This window comes from Muscardinus avellanarius (genome assembly GCF_963383645.1).
Source record: "Muscardinus avellanarius genome assembly, chromosome: 5".
In the NCBI taxonomy this organism is placed as follows: Eukaryota; Metazoa; Chordata; class Mammalia; order Rodentia; family Gliridae; genus Muscardinus; species Muscardinus avellanarius.
Genome location: NC_137790.1, coordinates 103,500,229 through 103,524,533, shown reverse-complemented (window position 1 = coordinate 103,524,533; position 24,305 = coordinate 103,500,229). Strand labels below are relative to the sequence as shown.

At 39.8% G+C, this 24,305-nt stretch overlaps 1 protein-coding gene across 1 annotated transcript in view; it reads left to right on the top strand.

The window, feature by feature from the left end:
• The window catches only part of FNDC3B (fibronectin type III domain containing 3B), a gene marked incomplete at both ends in the record, with an annotated part of 288,711 nt that overhangs the window by 9,205 nt on the left and 255,201 nt on the right, over positions 1 to 24,305 (top strand). The window lies entirely within an intron of this gene.

The window sequence follows — 24,305 nt, the reverse complement described above, 5'->3', positions numbered from 1 at the left end:
CTGTAGTTTCTCCTTCTTTGTCTAGAGTTCCTTCTATGACCTATTTTCTCTCTAGCTTCCACATATTAGGGAGGACATCCTATTTCTTGCTTTCTTTGACTGACTAATCTCACTTAGCGTATTGTTATTCAGTTCCATTCATTTCCCTGTAAATGACATAATTTTGTTTTTATGGCTGAGTAAAGTTCCACTGTGTACCTATCCCACAGTTTTGTATTCCATTCATCTGTTGATGAATATCTTGGCTAGTTCCATAGTTTGGCAATTGTGAATTGTGCAGCTATGAACATATATACACATGAATTAGTTTGATAGTTTGGTTTCCATTCTTTTGGGTAGATACCCAGAAGTGGTATTACTGGATCATATGGTAGGCTCATTCCCATTCTTCTGTGGATCCTCCATGCTGTTTTCCAACGTGGTTGTACTAATTTGCAGTCCTACCAACAGTGTATTGGTACTTTTTTTTTTTCTTTCTGGTACTAGGGATGGAACCCAGGGGCATTCTACCTCTGAGCTACACTCCCAGCCCTATTTTTTATTCTTTATTTTGAAACAGTGTTTCACCGAGTTGCAAAGGGCTCACTAAGTAGCTGAGGCTCTCTGTGAACCTTGATCCTTCTGTCTCAGCCTCCCCAATGATGGGATTACAAGTGTGCATCACCACACCCTGCTTCTCAGGGTAGTTTTGATTTGTATCTCTTTCATTGCTAATGATGTTGAATATTTTCCCATATATCTATTGGCCATTGAATTCCTTTTTTTGGTAAAGTATCTATTTAGTTCACTTGTCCACTTTTTGATTGGGTTATTTGTTTTCTTAGTCCTGAGTTTCATGGGTTCTCTGTATTTTCTAGATATTAGTCCTGTATTGGAGGGATAGTTGGCAAAAATTTTCTCCCACTCTGTTGGCTCTCTGTTGAGGTTTTTGATAGTTTCCTTTGCTTTACAGACACTCTTCAGTTTAATGCAATCCCACATATTCATCTGCTTTTTAAGTTTCTTGTGCCTTTGGGGTCTTGTTGAGAAAAGTTTTTACCTGTGCCTATGTATTGCAGTGTTGGACCTATGCCTTCTTCAAGGAGCCGCAAGTGCTCTGGTCTAATTTCCAATCTTTGATCTATTTTGAATGGACTCTTCATGATAGTTTTATAGTATAAACATAGTATAGTATAAGCATAGTAGTCAATGTATACACAATAGGAGTATAGTTACCTCTGGTTCTTTGCTGTCTCCTCTTAACTGACCAGTTCTTGTATAGTAGGGACTTTCAGTACTAAGTGTGTTTCCTTCTTGGACAGATGTCTCTTCAGTGTTCTATGGCAGTGTTGAGCTGTAGTCTAAGTCATGCCTATCTTCAAGGCCTATTAATAGAAATATTTTAATGTTTCAAGATTGTTTGAAGTAGCAGTGTGTGCAGGTAGTCCATAAAAGGCAGGGGAACTCTCAGTTTCTGACCCTGAGTAAACGCACTGCAAAATGCGAAGATAGGGACTACAACACAGTGAAGCCTGTGTGCTCTGCTGAGTTAGTGATGTCTGGTGGCTAGGTTGATCAGAGTATTGTAGCTTGTCATTCCTCTTTTCTGATTTCACCATTTAAAATTTTGTTTTACATTGCCAGAATTGGTTTATTTAAGACCCATTTAAACTCATATCATGTTGGCACAAAGGCCACATGAAAAGCATCTTAGAGACTGTTCCTTTATAATTTATTTGGTGGCTTTAGTCATAACTTAAAATGCAACTACAAGCAGGCATGGTGGTTACACCTGTAATCCTACTACTTGGGAGGCTGAGACTAGATGATGACAGGTTCAAGGCCAGCCTCAGCAGCCTTGTGAGAACTTGTTTCAAAATGAAAATAACAACAATAATAATAAAAGCATGGGGGCAACTTGGAAGTAGAAAGCCCCTGGGTTTAATTCCCATTACAATAACAACACCTACATCATCATCATCATCATCATCATCACAATATAGCTACAATATAAAATACCAAAGTAATATGAATTGTGAAGTAATGGCACCCACAATTTGTTTCTTTCTTTTTTTGGTAAAACTGGGGATTGAACAAAGGGCTGTACTCTGAGCTGTATTCCCAGCCCTTTTTATTTATTTATTTTTTTAGACAGGGTCTCACTAAGTTGCTGAGAGGCTTCCTAAGTTGCTGAGGCTGGCCTCAAATCTGTGATCTTTCTGTCTCGACCTCCCAAATACTGGAATTACAGGTGGGTGCCATCATGCCTAGCTTCATATTTCTCTTTAAAAGTTGTGATGGGACTTCCGGGAAGATGGCGACCAAGAAAAGCGGGGCTTAAGAGTCCCGCTAACAACCAATCTCCATTGCCACAAAAAGAGCGCCTTTCATAGCCAGAAAACACCATCACCAGAAAAACAAAAAAACCACCAGGCTCCAGAGAGAAAGCGGACTGAGAACAGAGCTCAGGGCCACAGAGGAGACACACGCGCCCGAGGACGCGGCAGCAGCGCCATACTGCCGGCGGCAGCGGTGAACTCTGCGGACGGCTACAGCAAGCCGAGGTGAGCCGATGCGGAACAGCCAGGCGGGATCTTTCGGCGCAGACAGCATTTAAAGCTCCCAGTGGCTGAGCTCAGCACACGCTGCAGGGATTCAGAGTGGAAATCAAAACCAGAGAAGAAAAAATACGCCAGCCTCATGGCCGAGGGCGTGGGCGATGCGGAACAGCCAGGCGGGATCTTTCGGCGCAGACAGCATTTAAAGCTCCCAGTGGCTGAGCTCAGCACACGCTGCAGGGATTCAGAGTGGAAATCAAAACCAGAGAAGAAAAAATACGCCAGCCTCATGGCCGAGGGCGTGGCAAGGCGCCATATTGCCACCTGCGGCGGCAGCAGCAGTGAATTCACCGAGTCCAGTACAGCTACATCTACGTACTCAAGAACAGTGAGTCAAATTGCGGGCCACAGAGGAGAAATCCCAGTATTGTGCCTCCTGGGACTTGACCCAGTGAGGGAGTGGTGGTGGCAGAGATATCACACCATAGGAGAGCGTGCAACCTGGCACCCCCCATAGTTTAAAGCAGCCTCTATCGATTCCCTGGGTCGGAGACTCTGTGATACAACCCAGTAAAGGAGTAGTAGGGTCTGAGATAATACAGACTCGAGATCCAGAGCACCTTAAGTGAAGCCATAGTGACCCAAGGGAAGAACCCAGAGAAGGCACAAACCTCCGAAATCATGGGAAAGAGGAATAATACTGAAGTAATGAATGTGCACAACCCCACAACATCAGAACCTGATAAAACAAAATCAGAGATTTCTAGAAGATCAAATCAGGAAAATAACTGTAGAAATAATAGAGGTGCTTCGAAAAGAACTCAGAGAGAGCCAAAAAGAGATAAAGGATGCAATTAATGAAGTAAAGGCCTCAATTCAAAGCACAAACAACCGATTAGACCACATGGAGAACAGAATCTCGCTCTTAGAAGATGAGCAATCCAAAAATGAATGCATAGTTTCTAATCTAGAAAAAGATATCCAACAGCAGGAATCTGATATTGAAGAAATATGGGCCCATCTTAAGAGAGCTAACCTAAGAATAATTGGAATAGAGGAGGGAAAAGAAAGTGATACCAAAGGGATCAACAATCTCTTCAAGGAAGTAATAGCAGAAAATTTTCCAAATATAGAGCAAGAGGTTGATACACAGATCCAGGAAACTTATAGAACTATCTTTAGACAGGATCCGAGAAGAGGATCCCCACGCCATATAATTGTCAAAATGACCAATGTGGAAGCCAAGCAGAGAATCTTTGGCAACAAAAACAAAGGGCCAAGTGACATTCAGAGGCAAACCAATTAGAATCACTCCAGACTTCCCAAACCAAGTCATGAGAGCCAGAAGGGCTTGGAGTAACATATTCCAAACTCTGAAAGAAAACAACTTCCAGCCAAAAATTTCCTATCCAGCAAAACTTTCTATCAAATTAGATGGAGAAATACGAAGGTTCCATGACAAACAGAAACTGAAGGAATTTATGTCTTCAAAACCAGCGCTAGAGAAAATACTCAAAGAGATTAACTACAAAGAAGAAATAGGTAACACTCACCAGAACCAGAGAAACAAGAGCTTCCATCCAACAGACAACTAAGATTGGTTATCTTTGGAGATTCATTATCTATGTTAGTCTTTTACCTATCTCTAAATTGTATTGTTTGCCTTTATTGTTGTTAATTTTTAGGATTTCTAGTTGGAATATTAATATACCTTCAGATATAGCATTTGGAAATATTTTATCCCATTCTATTAGTAACTTTTAACTCTGTTTACATTGTCTTTGGATATACAATATTTTCTTTTATTTTTTAGGGAGTTTGTATATTCTTCTGTTGCCTGTGCCATTGAAATCATATCCAAGAAATCACTGCCAATTTCAATGTTGTGAGGTTTTATGACCCAGATTTTCTCCTAAAAGTTTATAATCTTAAGATTTATATTTAGGTCTTTTATCTAGTTTGAGTTAATACTTGTATGTGGGATTAGGTAAGGGTCCAATCTTATTCTTTTCCATGTAATTATTATTTTTCAACAATATTTAGTTAAAAGATTATTATTTCCACCACCAAATGTTCGTGGAAACCTTGTCAAAAATAACTTGACAATATAAGGAAGAAGTTAGCTCTAGGCTTGTATTTAACTCCAATGGTCTATATATCTGCCTTTAGAACAGTACTACACTGTTTCAATTATTGTAGCTTTATATGGTTTGAAATCAGAAAATATACATCTTCTAGCTTTGTTTTTGCTTCGAGATTGTTTTGGGTATCTAGAGTCCATATTCCATATCAGGATAGATTTTTTCTGAAAAATAAATAAATAAATGTATGATAGTTTCACCTAAAAAAAAAAAAGAAATAAATATTCTCTGGTAAGAAAGAAAGCAAAAAGAAATATTGAAATGTTATCTTTAAATCATCAAAAGCTTGGCATCAGACAAATGAAACTGTTATGTGAGATTATCATTTTTAATTTTGGATAAATTGCTATAATACTAGATGTCAACCACTAAGCCAAGCATGGGAGGGAGGGATGGGGAGAGAATGGGGTGGGGATCGGGTTGGGGCTGACTGGGCGATGTGTGCATGTATGTCTACAAAAGTTTGTATCACACTATGATGTATGAATACAGTGCACCAATAAAATAAAATTAAAAAAAAAGTTGTGATGGGAAATCAGACATATTGTGTGTGTGTGTGTGTGTGTGTGTGTGTGTGTGTGTGTGTGTGTGAGACAAGGGATTGTAACCAGGGGCATTCTACTTCCGAGCTATACCCCTAGACCCATTTTTTAGTCTTTGTTTTTGAAACAGGGTCTCACTAAGTTTTGGAGGTCCTCACTAAGTAGCTGAGGCTGGCCATGAGCCTGTGATCCTTCTGTCTCAGCCTCCCAAGTACTGGGATTACAAGTATGTGCCTCCAAGCCCAGCTGGTTGATATTTTGATTTCTTTGTTCCTTGTGTTGTGGAAATAAAAAAATAGTAACTACTCGTGGGCTTATGAGATACTGAAGTGGGTGCTAAGTTACTTATGTACACCATTTGAACCAGTAATTGTATACCCTGTAAGATGGAAATAATTTTCTGTTTTTCTTTTGGTGGTATTGGAGATTGAGCATAGGGGTCTATTGGTGAGCTAGCTATACTTGAGCTATACTCCAAGCCTTTTTTATTTATTATTTTAAAACAGTCTTACTAAGTTGCTGAGGCAACCTCAAACCTGTGATCTTTTTTTAACCTCCCAAGTATAGGGTTATAGAAATGTGCCACCATGCAAAAATTTCTGTAGTCAAAATCTAAGAAGGCCCAGTGTGGGAGGCTGAGACTGGAAGATTGCAATTCGCAGACAGCCTCAGCTACTTAGCGAGACACTTTGCAACTAATTGAGACTCTGTTTCAAAAATAAAAAGACTAGAGCCAGGCGTGGTGGACAACACCAGCATTCGGGAGGCTGAGACTGGAGGATTGCGGTTTGTGGACAGCTGGGATTTGAATCCACTTGAATCCTCTTCTGGGACACCTTCTGAATCTGCCTTCTGGGAAGACACGAGATGGGTTTCGTACAGTAATAGATTATAAGGTTAACCAAGAAGATGGCTCCTCTTTGTTATGTTAGGTTGTATCCACATGACCTGGAGAAGGTCACAGTCATTCTGGCTCTGAGAAGGCAGCATTGGTGGTATCTAAAGGCAGGAAGGCCAGGTTCCTGATTGGGAGTCAGTTGTTCAGGAGCCAAGGCCTCCCCGAGATTAGCAACAGGGAGCAGATGGTAGTGGGTTCCTTCTCCGTGGAGTCCACTGTGTGGAGCTGGGAGCTGGCCTTTCTGCTCGCCCTTCCCTCTTGACCCCACCCTTCAGTTCCATTCAACAGTGACATCACCCTAGAGGCAGTTTTTGAGACCTAAGAAATCTAGAAAATTGTAAGACTTGAATGTATTAGGTGGTTTGTTTTTCATTCTGAATTTATAATTATTTCTCTAATGCCATAATAAAACAAACTGAGTTTACTCTTCAAAAAGAAAGAAGATAGCCGTTTTGCTGTATAACCATGTCTTAAATTCTCACCTTTACTTTTCCTGTTCTCCCTGGAGAATATAAATAAAAGCATCATGTGGTTTAGAAAGTTTCTTGTTTTCTTTGTTTTATATTGACAAAGGTCTGCTTGGACTTTGCCTCTCTCAAGATGGGAATTATATGTTTCAGAATCATGTGTTCTGTTAAAAGTCACTTGCATGTAGTCTTGGAAAGAGAACTAGGGGCAGCCGTCACTTCAGAGTGCAGAGTATTGTTTTGGAAGCCTTGGGAAATAAATCTTAAGGGTTAGTTCATTTACCATCAAGACATATTTAGTCAGTGTATATAAACAAAAGAAGTAACAATGTGCCTGGACATTATTTGTCCCAGATGGAGTTTAAACTTGGCTCATTATACTGCGCTTATGTCATGGTGCAGAAACTGGCCCCGAATGAGAAGTGCACAGACTCCACTATGTGCTTGCTTGTATGTGGGGAGGAGGGTGGGGCTGGTTGGAAAATCTTTGTCACATTTTTTCCTTCTCGCTCTGCAGACACTAGTGTCAGTCCTGAATTTGGACTTGGTGCAGAATGAGGGAAGAATTGGAATGGTCTGCTGTTTATTTGTACAAGTTGGTATGTGTATATATTTAAGGATGTGGTCCTTCCAAAACTGAGGATATAAGTACCCTTGGCTTTCCAGCATATGCTTAACGCAATTCCAGTACTCAGATTTAGAAAGGAAAATCTGAAGGCATTACTATTTTTTTTTTTTTTTTTTTGGTTGGTGCTGGGGATTGAACCTAGGCCCTTGCACATGCTAGGTAAGCATTTAGTACTTAGCTATATCCCCAGTCCTAAAGCATTACATTTTGAAGGCCATTTTAAGTCCATTTGCCCTAAGAAAACCTTAGATTTGGACAGTTTCTTTAGGCTTTTTTTAGTAGTCTTACGTGTCCAGCGATGTAGTTTCAAGCTGGTGCTGAGGGGCCTACAAAGGTGTTTGCCTAGTGCTTTTGTGTGTGTGTGTGTGTGTGTGTGTGTGTGTGTGTGTGTGTGTGCGCGTCTGGGGAACCCAGAGGCATTCAACCTCTGAGCTACACCCCCTTCCCTATTTTTTTTTTTGGTGGTACTGGGGTTCCTGGAAGCCCTTCTACCTCCAGGCTACACTCCTAGACCTATTTTTACATTTTTATTTGGAAACAGGGTCTCCTAAGCCTGCACAATCCTACTGTCTCTGCCTCCCAAGCGCAGGGATTACAAGTGAGCACCACCACGTCCGGCCCTATTTTTTATTCTTTATTTTGAAACCACGTCTCACTGAGTTGCAGAAGGCCTCAGTAAGTAGCTGAGGCTGTCTGTGAACCGTGATCCTCGGGTCTCAGCCTCCCGAATGCTGGGATTACAAACGTGTGTGTCACCACGCCCGGCTTTGCCTAGTGCTTCTCGATGGCATTAAATTCTTTCATTGCTTTGAGAGGACAGCTTTTGGATTAAAAAACAGTCAGAGAGGAGTCTATTCTAGACTTTTTTTTTTTTTTTTAATGTGTGTGTATGGTATTGGAGATGGAACCCAGGGGCATTCTACCTCTAAGCTACACCCTCAGACTTTTTTATTTTTGTTTTGAAACAGGTTGTTTTTAATTAGGTTGCTAAGGCTGGTTTTGAGCTTGTGAATCTTGTCTCAGCTTTTCAAGTGTTGGGATTACAGGTGTGCACCACCACACCTGGCTTTATATTATTCTTTATTGTTGGATTTTCTCATAATAATCGTAGAAGCATTTCTTTTTTTTAATTTATTTATTTTTTCATATTTATTTTTAATTGGTGCACTGTATTCATACATCATAGTGGGATACATACTTTTGTAGACATACATGCACACATTGCCCAGTCAGCCCCCACCCGATCCCCACCCCGTTCTCTCCCTATCCCCCCCTCCTATGCTTGGCTTAGTAGTTGAGATCTAGTATTATAGCAATTTATCCAAAATTAAAAATGATAATCTCACATAACAGTTTCATTTGTCTGATACCAAGCTTTTGATGACTTAAAGATAACATTTCAATATTTCTTTTTGCTTTCTTTCTTACCAGAGAATCTATTTTTTTCTATTTTTTAGGTGATACTATCATATATTTATATATTTATTTTTCAGAAAAAAAAATCTATCCTAATATGGAATATGGACTCTAGGTACCCACAAGGATCTTGAAAAAGAACAAAGCTAGAAGATATATATTTTCTGATTTCAAACCATATAAAGCTACAATAATTGAAACAGTGTAGTACTATTTTAAAGGCAGATATGTAAACCATTGGAGTTAAATAAAAGCCTAGACCTAAATTCTTCCCTATATTGTCAAGTTATTTTTGACAAGGTTTCCACTAACATTTGGTGGTAGAAATAATAATCTTTTAACTAAATATTGTTGAAAAATAATAATTACATGGAAAAGAATAAAATTGGACCCTTACCTAATCCCATATACAAATATTAACTCAAAATAGATAAAAGACCTAAATATAAATCTTAAGACTATAAACTTTTAGGAGAAAATCTGGGTCATAAAACCTCACAACATTGAAATTGGCAGTGATTTCTTGGTTATGATTTCAATGGCACAGGCAACAGAAGAGTATACAAACTCCCTAAAAATAAAAAACATATTGTATATCCAAAGACAATGTAAACAGAGTTAACAGTTACTAATAGAATGGGATAAAATATTTCCAAATGCTATATCTGAAGGTGTATTAATATTCCAACTAGAAATCCTAAAAATTAACAACAATAAAGGCAAACAATACCCTTTAGAGATAGGTAACAGACTAACATAAATAATGAATCTCCACAGATAACCAATCTTAGTTGTCTGTTGGATGGAAACTCTTGTTTCTCTGGTTCTGGTGAGTGTTACCTATTTCTTCTTTGTAGTTAATCTCTTTGAGTATTTTCTCTAGTGTTGGTTTTGAAGACATAAATTCCTTCAGTTTCTGTTTGTCATGTAAGCTTCTTATTTCTCCATCTAATTTTTTTTTTTTTTTAAATTTATTTATTTTTATTGGTGCACTGTATTCATACATCATAGTAGGATACATACTTTTGTAGACATACATGCACACTTTTCCCAGTCAGCCCCCACCCAATCCCCACCCCATTCTCTCTCTATCCCTCCCTCCCATGCTTGGCTTAGTAGTTGACATCTAGTATTATGGCAATTTATCTAAAATTAAAAATGATAATCTCACATAACAGTTTCATTTGTCTGATACCAAGCTTTTGATGACTTAAAGATAACATTTCAATATTTCTTTTTGCTTTCTTTCTTACCAGAGAAAATTTTTTTTCTATTTTTTAGGTGAAACTATCATATATTTATATATTTATTTTTCAGAAAAAAATCTAACCTAATATGGAATATGGACTCTAGGTACCCAAAACGATTTTGAAAAAGAACAAAGCTAGGAGATATATATTTTCTGATTTCAAACCATATAAAGCTACAATAATTGAAACAGTGTAGTACTATTCTAAAGGCAGATATATAAACCATGGAAGTTAAATAAAAGCCTAGAGCTAAATTCTTCCCTATATTGTCAAGTTATTTTTGACAAGGTTTCCACAAACATTTGGTGGAAATATTAATCTTTTAACTAAATATTGTTAAAAAATAATAATTACATGGAAAAGAATAAAATTGGACCCTTACCTAATCCCATATACAAATATTAACTCAAAATAGATAATAGACCTAAATATAAATCTTAAGACTATAAACTTTTAGGAGAAAATCTGGGTCATAAAACCTCACAACATTGAAATTGGCAGTGATTTCTTGGTTATGATTTCAAAGGCACAGGCAACAGAGGAGTATACAAACTCCCTAAAAAAAAAAATTGTATATCCAAAGACAATGTACACAGAGTTAACAGTTACTAATAGAATGGGATAAAATATTTCCAAATGCTATATCTGAAGGTGTATTAATATTCCAACTAGGAATCCTAAAAATTAACAACAATAAAGGCAAACAATACCCTTTAGAGATAGGTAAAAGACTAACATAAATAATGAATCTCCACAGATAACCAATCTTAGTTGTTTGTTGGATGGAAAATCTTGTTTCTCTAGTTCTGGAGTGTGTTACCTATTTCTTCTTTGTAGTTAATCTCTTTGAGTATTTTCTCTAGTGCTGGTTTTGAAGACATAAATTCCTTCAGTTTCTGTTTGTCATGGAAGCTTCTTATTTCTCCTTCTAATTTGATAGAAAGTTTTGCTGGGTAGGACATTTTTGGCTGGAAGTTGTTTTCTTTCAGAGTTTGGAATATGTTACTCCAAGCCCTTCTGGCTCTCATAACTTGGTTTGGGAAGTCTGGAGAGATTCTAATTGGTTTGCCTCTGAATGTCACTTGGCCCTTTACTTTTGTTGCCTTTAAGATTCTCTGCTTGGCTTCCACATTGGTCATTTTGACAATTATGTGGCGTGGGGATCCTCTTCTCCGATCCTGTCTAAAGGGAGTTCTATAAGTTTCCTGGACCTGTGTATCGACCTCTTGCTCTATGTCTGGAAAATTTTCTGCTATTACTTCCTTGAAGAGATTGTTGATCCCTTTGGTTTCACTTTCTTTTCCCTCCTCTATTCCAATTATTCTTAGGTTAGCTCTCTTAAAATGGGCCCATATTTCTTCAATATCAGATTCCTGCTGTCGGATATTTTTTTCTAGATTAGAAACTATGCGTTCATTTTTGGATTGCTCATCTTCTAAGAGCGAGATTCTGTTCTCCATGTGTTCTAATCGGTTGTTTGTGCTTTGAATTGAGGCCTTTACTTCATTAATTGCATCCTTTATCTCTTTTTGGCTCTCTCTGAGTTCTTTTCGAAGCACCTCTATTATTTCTACAGTTATTTTCCTGATTTGATCTTCTAGAAATCTCTGATTTTCAGTTTTATCGGGTTCTGATGTTGTGGGGTTGTGGGCATTTATTGCTCCAGTATTATTCCTCTTTCCCATGATTTCGGATGTTTGTGCCTTCTCTGGGTTCTTCCCTTGGGTCACTATGACTTCACTTAAGGTGCTCTGGATCTCGAGTCAGTAGTATCTCAGACCCCACTACACCTTTACTGGGTTGTATCACAGAGTCTCCGACCCAGAGAGTCGATAGAGGCTGCTTTAGACTGTGGGGGGTGCCAGGTTGCACGTTCTCCTATGGTGTGATATCTCTGCCACCGCCCCTCCCCCACTGGGTCAAGTCCCAGGGAGTACAGTACTGGGATTTGACTCACTGTTCTTGAGTACGCAGATGTAGCTGTACTGAACTCGTTGAATTCTCTGCTGCTGCCGCCGGTGGCAATATGGCGCCGCCGCTACGCCCTCGGCTGTGGGGCTGGTGTTTTTCTTCTTGGTTTTGGTTTCCACTCTGAATCCCTGCAGCGTGTGCTGAGCTCGGCCACTGGGAACTTTAGATGCTCTCTACGCGGAGAAATCCCGCCTGGCTGTTCCGCAGTGACTCACCTCGGCTTGCTGTAGCCGTCCCGTGAATTCGCCGGCAGTATGGCGTTGCTGCCGCCGCGTCTGCCGCGTCCTCGGGCGATAGGCCGGTTATCTCCTCTGTGGCTCTGTTCTCACTCCGCTTTCTCTCTGGAGCCTGGTGATTTTTTGTTTCACTGGTGATGGTGTTTTCTGGCTATGAAAGGCGCTGATTTTGTGGTAATGGAGGTTTGTTGTTAGCGGGGCTCTTAAGCCCCGCTTTTCTCGGTCGCCATCTTCCCGGAAGTGTCTCCATCTAATTTGATAGAAAGTTTTGCTGGGTAGGAAATTTTTGGCTGAAAGTTGTTTTCTTTCAAAATTGGGAATATGTTACTCCAAGCCCTTCTGGCTCTCATAACTTGGTTTGGGAAGTCTGGAGTGATTCTAATTGGTTTGCCTCTGAATGTCACTTGGCCCTTTGCTTTTGTTGCCTTTAAGATTCTCTGCTTGGCTTCCACATTGGTCATTTTGACAATTATGTGGCGTGAGGATCCTCTTCTCCGATCCTGTCTAAAGGGAGTTCTATAAGTTTCCTGGATCTGCGTATCGACCTCTTGCTCTATGTCTGGAAAATTTTCTGCTATTACTTCCTTGAAGAGATTGTTGAGCCCTTTGGTTTCACTTTCTTTTCCCTCCTCTATTCCAATTATTCTTAGGTTAGCTCTCTTAATATGGGCCCATATTTCTTCAATATCAGATTCCTGCTGTCGGATATTTTTTCCTAGATTAGAAACTATGCGTTCATTTTTGGAATGATCATCTTCTAAGAGCGAGATTCTGTTCTCCATGTGTTTTAATCGGTTGTTTGTGCTTTGAATTGAGGCCTTTACTTCATTAATTGCATCCTTTATCTCTTTTTGGCTCTCTCTGAGTTCTTTTCGAAGCACCTCTATTATTTCTACAGTTATTTTCCTGATTTGATCTTCTAGAAATCTCTGATTTTCTGTTTTACCGGGTTCTGATGTTGTGGGGTTGTGAGCATTCATTGCTCCAGTATTATTCCTCTTTCCCATGATTTCGGAAGTTTGTGCCTTCTCTGGGTTCTTCCCTTGGGTCACTATGACTTCACGTAAGGTGTTCTGGATCTCGAGTCAGTAGTATCTCAGACCCCACTACTCCTTTACTGGGTTGTATCACAGAGTCTCCGACCCAGAGAGTTGATAGAGGCTGCTTTAGACTGTGTGGGGTGCCAGGTTGCACATTCTCCTATGGTGTGATATCACTGCCACCTCCCCTCTCTCACTGGGTCAAGTCCCAGGGAGTACAGTACTGGGATTTCTCCTCTGTGGCCCACAATTTGACTCACTGTTCTTGAGTACGCAGATGTAGCTGTAGTGAATTCGGTGTTGCTGCCGCCGGTGGCAATATGGTGCCGCTGCTACGCCCTCGGCTGTTGGGCTGGCGTTTTTTTTTTTTTTTTTTTTTTTTTTTTTTTTTTTTTTTTCTTGTTTTTGATTTCCACTCTGAATCCCTGCAGCGTGTGCTGAGCTCAGACACTGGGAGCTTTAGATGTCCTCTGCGCCGAGAAATCCCGCCTGGCTGTTCCGCAGCGGCTCCCCTCGGCTTGCTGTGGCAGTCCCGCAAATTCGCCGGTGCCGCCGGCAGTATGGCGCTGCTGCCACGTCTGCCGCGTCCTCGGGCGTGAGGATCTCCTCTTTGGCTCTGTTCTCAGTCCGCTTTCTCTCTGGAGCCTGGTGATTTTTTTTGTTTCTCTGGTGGTGTTGTTTTCTGGCTTTGAAAGGCGTTGAATTTGTGGTAATGGATATTTGTTGTTAGCGGGGCTTTTAAGCCCCGCTTTTCTCGGTCGCCATCTTCCCGGAAGTGCTCATAGAAGCATTTGTAAGTAATTCAAACCCTGTAGTGGCTGTATGGGGCTGAGATTCCAGAACTTCCGTGAATGGATTCTGAAGTTGCAGCATCCAGGGTAACGGAATAGGATGCAGTAGTGTGGGCGACCTGGGAGGTGAACCTCCACGGAGATCTTGAATGTTTCTCCAGCAGCTCTGGGCAGAGGTAGGAATTGGTTGGGTATGGATTTTATTGAGAACATGAAACATGGCAGATTGGTAAAAATTTTAAATTTCTCTTATTTTACCTGAGAGACTTAACATGGATAGGAATTGGAAGGAAGAGAGTAAGTTATTTCTTAGCTCATATTATGGATAAGGTCCTGTACCGGGGCTGCACTGAGGCTGGAGCTGACTTGAGGTAGTTATTTTCTTCTTTCTACAGATGAGAAAATAAGGGTTAGAAGAGCTAAGTGATTGGCTTGGCAAATGATTAGCTTCCATTCATCTGAGTATCTCTTCTCACTGCATATCTTGGGTCCATACACAGTTGTGTCCTAGTTGATTTTCAAAATTAACTCAAAGATGAAATGAAACTACAAGGAGGTTAGCAAAGAGAGACTTAACTATTCGGTGTTTACATACCTGCATGTATGTAGTTCTGCCCTGAACTCCACCTAATTGTACTTTGACATAGTATGGCAGGAAAAAGAAACTTAATCATGTAATATTTGTTACGATATTGCTTATAGTACAAAGGAAATAGTAAAGGAAAAGGTGAATCTTAAAGACTTTTAAGATTAAAATAAATGAAGTACTATAAGATTCACTTTTCCTTTCAATTGAGTGATTGAATTGTATATGATACTGTTTATTTGGAGTCAAAGACTCCAAATTGCAAGTTATATTGCTAAGAAATAAATCAAAATAATTATCTAGTTTAAAATGAATTTACTTAGGAATCAAAGTAGATTTTCCTCCCTGAACTGGGAATTGAACCTCAGGGGAGCTTTATCATTAAGCTGTATTCCCATTTTCCCCATTCCTTTTTTTTTTTCTTAAATTTTTTTATTGGTGCATTGTAGTCATACATCTTAATGGGATAAAAGATAGTGGAGACATGTGTACACATCTCCCATTTAGCCTTTACCCAGTCCCCACCCCATTCCCTCCCCATCCTTCCTTCCCATGCTTGGCTTAGTGATTGATATGTTTTTTCTTAAAAATTTGAGGCATCATCTCACCAAGTTGCCCAGGCTGGCCTGGAACATGTGATTTCTTCTGTCTCCACCTCTGAGTAGCCAAGATTCTAGGCATGTAACACTGTCTCTAAGTTTGGTCACTTGAGAAAAAATAGTATGGTGATTTTCTTTATACATGGAATTATAATATTTATTTTCCAAGGATGCCCCTAGTGCTTCTTTCGTTTTTGCCAGCAAACCAGTGAAACATGTGGCGGTAGATAGACACAGTCCATGTGACCGCTCTGCTAGTTGACCAGAGGTAATTGCCAGGGGCAAGGGGAGCTCTAGGTTGGCTGCTGAATGGCTTTCAAGTAAACTTTTAGAGCGAAAGCCAAGAAGCCAAAAAGAAAGAAATAATAAGGCACAGCAAAAATCTAGAAGGAGAAGGAAACAGAGAGACACACACCAGTGGCAGCGGGGTGAAGACAGTGTCAGAGACATAGTGACAGACTCAGGAAGCAGGAAAACAGGAAGTGGCTGTGGTTTGGAGAGCCAAGCACATTACCTCCACAATTGAAGTAACAGTGGCATGGACAGAGGCTGGCAGCCCTGCAGAGCAGCAGCCCTGAGGTCTGGGTAGCCAGTTAAAGTTTACGTCATTCGACATAATCCCCAAGTGATCCCGGCACGTATGGGTGCTCCACTGACGCCTCTCTGCTAGGCTCCGTGTGTCCAACAGCTTCTCTCTCCGTTGGGTTTCTCAGTACTCTTGGAGTTATCTACTAACACTCTCGCTTCCTGTTCACAGAGTAAAGTCCAGAGTTTTAAGTAGGGAAAACAAGGCCCTTCTGTGGTGGCCCTGACCTATGCAGCCTCATCTTTGTCCCAGTGTCATGTGCATGCGCCATGACAGTCCCATTAGATTCCGGCTGCTGTTAAACATATCAACCCATTCAGGCCTCTGTGTATTTCCTTGTGTGATTGTCATTCTGCTTCTCCTACTTCCCCTTTAAATGTCACTCCCAACTCCAGCTTTCCCCAGTCTCAAGCTGGTTTCATCAGTTGTCACAGCATATAACCTTATTTTCTAACAGGTAATCATACTCCTCTACTTTATCACTAACACACAAGATGGGTAGGATCTCATCCCCATCATAGGATTATCAGGGCTTAATAAAGTGCCTAGCACATTGTAATTATTCAGTATGTGTTTGTTGAAGAACCAAGGTTTAAATAACTCCATCGAATTTTTATTTAAAAAAGGGTAATATAGTCTATGTAAAGGTAAGGTCTGAATAGGTAATGCTATTTCATGCATTGGGATGGAGAGAGGTCTTTCTGTCTCTTCCCCCAAATACTTCCAAAACTAGAATTATATCAATGCACACAGTGTCAGGCAATAGCAGTGTTAATTTCAAGCAGCGAATAGGGTATAATAAGTTGGCACAGGCCTGTAATCCTAGTACTTGAGAAGCTGAGATAGGAGAATTGTGGGCTTGAGACCAGCTTCAGCAACTTAGTGGGTCCTCTCAGCAACTAGAGAGACCTCTAAAATAAAAAATAAAAAAGGGTAGGGGTATAGCTCAGAGGCAGAACCCCCTGGGTTCAGTCCTCAGTGTCTTCCCCCACAAAAGGTATAATTAGACAGAAAAGTTAACTCTAAAATACTTAATGACAGCCAGGCATGATGGCGCACTCTTGTAATCCCAGTATTCGGAAGGCTGAGACCAGAGGATCACTGTTTGTGGACAGCCTCAGCTACTTAGTGAGGCCTGCAACTCAGTGAGACCTGGTTTCAAAATAAAGAATAAAATAAAAATAGGACAGGGGGCGTAGCTCAGAGTCGTAGAACGCTCCTGGGTTCCTTCCCCAGACCCGCAAAAAAAAAAAAAAAAAAAAAAAAAAAAAAGGGACATTAGTATTCTGACAGGTTGGGAACATTCTTATATCTTAGGGGGGGGGAGAACAGTGTTATATGAATATATGATTAAATTGAAATGGGTTCTAAAATTACTAGGATATTGGAATATAGGCAATTAAATATGTTTTCTCACTGTCCTTTAGATTCCAAAATTAGAGTTTATTTGGTTTAATTCAGTTTACCAGTGATGTGACATTAATTAACCCATCAGTGGGGATCTTGTACCTCTGTCTCAGCTGATAGAAACCAGATGCAAGGCAACTGGATCTCAGTGGAGTGAGACCTGCTAGATTCAGCGTGCAGGGTAAGGCTGGTAGGTAGAGAGTGGCCTCAGCTGTTCATTTCCCATTATAGAAGAGCCCAGTCTGGGGACACAGGTTTGGGGATAGGATCAAAGGGTGAAAACATGTACCTCTTCTGATCAATATTTCTAACAGGGATTAGCCCCAAAATGGTGATGACAGGAACCAAATCTTGGCATTCAAAATGTATGTAAAAAGACAAAACAAAATTTATTTAGTTGGGCATAAGGTTCTCTAAGTGCAAATGGGTATTTGGTAGCTAATACTTATTTGAAATTTTGGTCAGTGTTCTTGGTCTTTGTCTTGAAAGTTCTGTAGTTGAAACTTTGGGTTCAGATGTGTATGGCTCTCTTTATTAAAATAGGCTTTTCACATAGCTTGGATCATATATTAGTACATTAAACATATTTTCCTATTTAAGTTTAATGCTGTATGTATATTCTTAACACATGGCAACTCTTTTTGTAATAGAATCTCTTTATTTAAGGCATTGCACAATGAGAGCAAGTAGAAATGTGCAACTTTTTCCAACTTGTCATTGTATTTCTTTTACCAGTCTTTTTTTTTTTTTTTTTTTGGTGGTACTGGGGCTGGAACCCAGGGGCCTTCTACCTCTGGGCTACACTCTCAGGCCTATATTATATTTTATTCGGAAACAGGATCTCTTAAGCCAGCACGGCTGGCTTCGAACCTGCGTGATCCTCCTGTCTCCGCCTCTCAAGCGTGGGGATTACAAGCGTGTGCCACCATGTCCGGCTTTTTACCAGTTTTTAAATGTTTGATTTTTATTTAAAAATTGTTCTTTCACCTCAACCTCCCCAACTCTTTATATCAGCCTAAGGTGAGCAGGACTTTCTGATAGGTCTAAGATTCTATTCTATCTGAAGTACCTAGAGGAATACCTGACTCATCTTGAAAACTCATTAGTATGTATGGAGTTAGGACAGAGTTATAGTAGTAGTTTATCATGAAATATAACTATTGAATCCCCCCCACCCCCCCGTAGGCATAAAGTTGTATGATTTCAGGGAATAAAAGTGTCCCACTTAGTGTCCCACTTAGTTTATCAGATTTCTCTTTTGTGCTAACCATTCTAGTCATTTGTTTTTGTTGCTAGTGACAGACGACTTTGGGAAACATAAGGGCTTACAATGCAATCTCCCAGGCACCATCTTTTGCTTTTCTAGTGCTTGCTAGAAATGGCATGTAGTGATTATGATATTAGAGTGTTAGTACATTGGTTTATCTCAGGATTCTAGAGACGTTAAAGGATATACAGTGACTCTATGAGAATAAATTCTGCCAAGTTTGAAAGTGAGTGTCCCTCACTCCTTAGTTGGCATACCCTGATGAGAAATGGGGTTCTGTTTCAGGGAGTGAGCAAAGATTTCCTAGAAGAGAATTTGTCCTCTGCCCCTGGGGATGTTAACTCCCCTCTCTTATTATAGCAGATTTTGGAAGTATCTTCAAAGGCTTGACTTTGTAAAGTCAAAAGGAAAAAGTAGTGGTGTAGAGTAGAAAAACATGAGCTGGGTATAGTGGCACAACACCTTTAATTTTGATACTTGGGAGGCTGAGACAGGAGGATCACTAAGCCTGCCTCAGGGAGTTAGTTAGTGAGACCCTATGTAAAAAAAAGAAAAGCCAAGCATGTAGCTTATGGATGGAACACCTCTGGGTTCAATCCCTGGTACAAAAGAAAAGAAAAAAGAATAGAAGAAGAACAATGCATTTTCGTTAGGCAGGGCTGGATCCCAGGACTAGTTCAGATACTTGGTACCTTAGTGGCTTAAGACAAATAAATTTGTTGTGTTCTGTAGTCTTAGTTTTCCCATCTGTAAGATAAGGTATTACCTGCAAACATACTGGCTCAATAAGTGGTAACCATTTTCAAATTTATTGTAGGAAAAAACACCAGGAAAAAGGAATAAAGTAGACTACATCATGATAAACTAAATTTATAGATGTGAAATAGTCTGTTGAAGGAGACAACTTTTGATCCTTTGAGGAAATCAGAGTATCAAAAATTTACGGCCTTTGGAAAGAGTCCTAAAGCCCAAGGAGGAACAGAATAAGACCAATTAAGTCTACTAATTGTTTTGACAGCAGAGGAGCTATCAGCTATGGTGTGTGTCCTTGCACCCCAACACCAGCATGTTGTAATCCTCGTGGAGGCTTCTTGGTCTTCATTACGTATTCATTTTTTGCCAGCTTTGGACTCAGGCTTCAGGGTGTATGGCGAGCCTGGTGCCAAGCAGGGTGAGGCCATCACTACCTTCCCATCCTCTTGTTTCTAGTCTGCCCACTCACATCTTTAAACTTGGAATGTTTTCCTTGTATTTATTTATTTACGTATCATTTTAATTAATTTTGTGATACTGGAGAGAGAACTCAGGGGCATTCTAGCTCTGAGCTATACCCCCAGCTTTTTAAATTTTTTTTGGTTTGTTTTGAAACCAAGTCTTGCTAAGTTTTAGAGGCTGGCCTGAAACCTATGATCATCCTGCCTCAGCCTTCCAAGTTCTGTAATGTAATTACAGGCACGTACCACCATGCCTGTCTTTTCTGTATTTATTATTGCTACAAAGATAATTATTGTTAATTTGCAATCCATGGCTTCCCTTTCCTTGATTTGGAGAAAAGAAAAGGGACTCAAAAAACAAATAATGTTTGCTTTTCAATTTACCTGAGGTCAGCCTTATGATACCCTGAAACCAGGATTCTTTTTTTTTTTTTTTTTGCTGGTCTGGGGATGGGACCCAGGGCCATTTGACCTCTGAGCCACATCCTCTGCCCTATTTTTATTCATTATTTTGAAACAGGGTATTATTAAGTTGCGGAGGGCCTCACTAAGTAGCTGAGGCTATCTGCAAACCACGATCCTGATCCTCTAGTTTCAGCCTCCCGAATGCTGGAATTACAAGTGTGCGCCACCATGCCCAGCTGAGACCAGGATCTTAAAGGTGTGTATGAATGAAAATGAGTTTGAGAATGTGATGTGTATTTGTATTCCTGTGTGTGTGTGTGTGTGTGTGTGTGTGTGTGTGTGTGTAAGACAGAGAGAAGGAAAGAGAGAGGAGAATTAAAATATGCAGAAAATAGTGCCAGGAATAGGTACTACAACTCCATTTAGGCAGCCAAAGGTCAGTTTTTAAGTGCTATTTTGGGGCTGAGGGCCTAGCCTAGTAGAAGAACAGGCCCTGGATTTGATCCCCAGCACCACCAAAAAATAAAATCTATGAAAGGCATTGAGTATTTTTGGCTAGAACACTGATGTATCTCTTTCTCCCTGAAAGTGTCTGTTGGATAATCATACATGTTGGTGCCAAGGGAGAAGTGTTCATTGATACATGAAATAGCCGAGAGCAAGATAAGTCTCACAAAGTATGGCAAGTGGAGGAAGTTCCAGAAGTGAAATGGACTCTTCCAGCCTGCTCTGAGTATTGGAGTGAACTTTTAAGAGCAGTGCAAATGCACCCTTGCGTCTGTGGTTAGTCAGTGCCACTGTGCCCAAGAAAGCTTTTTTGATAGTGGATGCCATAAAAATTATGGTGGGTGATTTATTATTTGAGGCATATACTAGGAATTTTTCTCCAGGAGTAGTCTTAGATGTTATTGCTCCTCTGGTTAACCACCCACCCAAAGTTTAAGTTGCCAAGTAGCTTGCTTTCCTCTTTCTCCCTTCTAATGAGTAAAAACCAGCTGAGTTTAGATTTATATCTGTAAGGGAAGATCTGCTATACCAGGCTTTAGTCTGCTTATTTGGGTAAAGTGTTTCCAATCTGCCATGTTTCACATTTTACTCATTATATTAATTCTGAGTCTTGTGATCTTTATATAGACCTTGGAAGAATGGCTACTTGTTTTTCATTGGGCCTTGATTAGCTGCTGTGGGATGTGTGTGTGGTTCAGGTTCCACATATGTATTGGAAGCAGATCTGAGCAGCAGAGGTGGACTGAAGTGTGCTCCTGTGCTTGGATTAGCATGGTAGCTTTTTACCGTCTCTGAGAGAGAAAGGAAAAGTCAGTAATTAAAATCTTTGGTTTTTTCTTCGTCTGTGACAAGATAAAGAATTGTGGCATGAATCAGTTTAATTCTGATTTGGAAAAGCAGGAAATGGTCAGTAAGTCAACAAAACATGACGAGGCTTGCACGGCAGTGTTATGTTTTACATTCTGTATTTAAGAGAATTTGTAGCAGAATGTGTGGCTAGTGGAGGGAGACACACATGCACAGGTGTGCGCACACATGCATGATACCGTACAAAAGGTCAAGTGCCCCAGCTGGCCAGGGTGTGACTTTACATGATGCAAGGCCTCCTGCCATGGCTCATTCATTGGACTACTCTGTCAAAACTTTATTTTTATCTCTGTTTACTGATACTGAAATTAGCAAGGTGTCACACCCCCCCCACCCCTGTAGTACAGTGCTTTCTTTAAAATATCTTGGTGCCAAGATGAGTATAATTTGTTCAAATAGTGACTTTCGCTTTTACTAAGAAAAATTGGTATTGGAACATAGGAGGTTTGCCTGGTTTCTGAGGTAACCTAGCAGATTATAATCTGGTTGCTATAGCAACTCAACAGCAGTGACTATTACACTAAGTCAACAGTTGAAGAGAGGTATTTTGGTAAGATGCATAAAAGTACTTCTCACCTTCCCACTGAGGATGTGGGGTAGGGGGTCAGGAATTGGCCTCAGTATTTGGAGCAAGGAACACACTGGACTTTGGAGGTTGAATGCCTCCAGACCATGCTTTGAGATGTGGTCTGGTGTCATTGAAGCTTAGGATCAGTTATAGGCAGGTAACATGACAAACTGGAAGCCGGGCGTGGTGGCACACGCTTGTAATCCCCGTGCTTGGGAGGCTGAGACAGGCGGATCGTGCAGGTCTGAAGCCAGCCTCAGCTGGCTTAAGAGACCCTGTTTCCAAATAAAATATAAAATAGGTCTGGGAGTGTAGCCCGGAGGTAAAGGCCCCTCGGTTCCATTCCCAGTACCACCAAAAACAAACAAACAAAAAACAAACAAAACCCCCCCAAAACAACAACTAAAAAACAACATGACAATCTGGAGCATACCTCAACTCAGAAATCTTTTCTTGTCTGACATATTGAATTATATTTTCAGAATTGCATGCAGGACACATTGAAAATGAAGAGCGTGGTAGAAAGGAGTATATGAATTTGGGACTGCCAAAGAAAATCTGGGACATATTCTTGGTGTCCATTGATAGTTTTTTTTCCTAATGAATTATTTTCACTTGCATATATTATAAACTTATCCTAGAGGTTTAAACATAAAGCATATGGTTTCTGCTCTGTTACAGTGGTGCTAGAATTTGTCCAAGGACATTAAAAAAGACAAATTTTTAAATTTAAGTAGTGCTTTATTCCACTGTAGTAGAGGTATGCTCTATATTTATGTAAAAACAAAGTTAACTCAGATGATTTTCATGTTAAAAGAATGACTCTTAAAGCTCAGTTTAAGAAAGCAATTGAAATGTTTTAATCACTGTAGAGATCTGAAGGGATTTCCTTTTGAGTTCTTAAAATGGCACAGTGTGTTTACATTGGTGAGAACATGAACACTGAAGACTCAAAGGTTATTTGCACAGTTTTTGTACAGGAAAAATAAATTGCCTTGAAATAATTTATTATTCAAAATAATGAGAAGCACCAGGGATGAAGCTTAGACTGCCTTTCCATGAATGATCTGTTTTTTTCTAGTTAATATACTTCCTGATTTAAAAAATTTTAATATTTCTTATGATGAATTATTAGAAGACACAAAATATGATTTTTTTTGTGTGTGGGTGTGCGGATGGAACCCAGGGGCATTTGACCTCCGAGCTACACCCCCTGCCCTATTTTTTTTATTTATTTTGAAACAGGGTCTCACTGAGTTACAGAGGGCCTCACTAAGTAGCTGAGGCTGTGCGCGAACTGCGATCCTCCTGTCTCAGCCTCCTGAATGCTGGGATTACAAGCGTGCACCACCACGCCTGGCTAAAATATGAATATTAAAGACTTGCTTTTTAAATATGAAATGACTTTGATCTCAGTAGTTTTACAGAACAGATAAATTATGGCACATACAGTAAATGTAGTTGACTTAAATTGCTGGATAGTCAGATGTTATCTTTATGGCACCTCAATTAAAGAAGGAAAGGCAGACACAAAGATAATTAGCTAATTAATTACAGTTGTAAATTATAGGAAGAAGCAGGGAATATATATATATATATATATATATATATATATATATATATATATATATATATTTTTTTTTTTTAAAGAGTGACTAGGTGGGGACCTGACCTGTTCTGAGTATTGAAGGCCACATCTTAAGCTGAGGAGTATGAATAGGCATTAGCTGGTCAGGGGAGGAGCCATGTACAGGGTGGGCAGAGGTGAGGAAGTAGGGTACAGTATGCTTTGTGGTTTCATGCCAAGAAGGTATAAAGCATACTCTAAGAATTATGAGATAAACATGACACATCCTGTCAATCTCTATAAATATGCACTGTTTTAATAGTGTTAACCTTACAGATGATGCTGTGTGTGTGTGTGTGTGTGTGTGTGTGTGTGTGTGTGTGTGGTACTGGAGATTGAACCCACGGGGATCATTCTCCCTCCAAACTATACCCCCAGCCCTATTTTATTTTTATTTTGAAACAGGGTCTCACTAGGTTATTAAGAGTCTCACTACTTGATGAGGCTGTTCTGGAACCTGTGATTCTCCTATTTCAGTCTCCCAAATACTAGAATTATAAGTGTGTGCCACTAAATCTGGCACAGATGATGATTTTTAACTACAGTTTTAATTTAGGATTATGACTTTAATTTGTTTGACATGTTTGTATTTTTTCTTTTTATCCTTTAATTAGAATTAAAACTGGAACTATTGAAAACATACTTTGTCATTGCTGCTCATGGTCTAGTCTTTTTGAAGTAATTTTCTGATATTAAATAACTTTATTCATGTAACCGAAACACTAACTCTAGGTAATAGATTTAAACATTTCAAG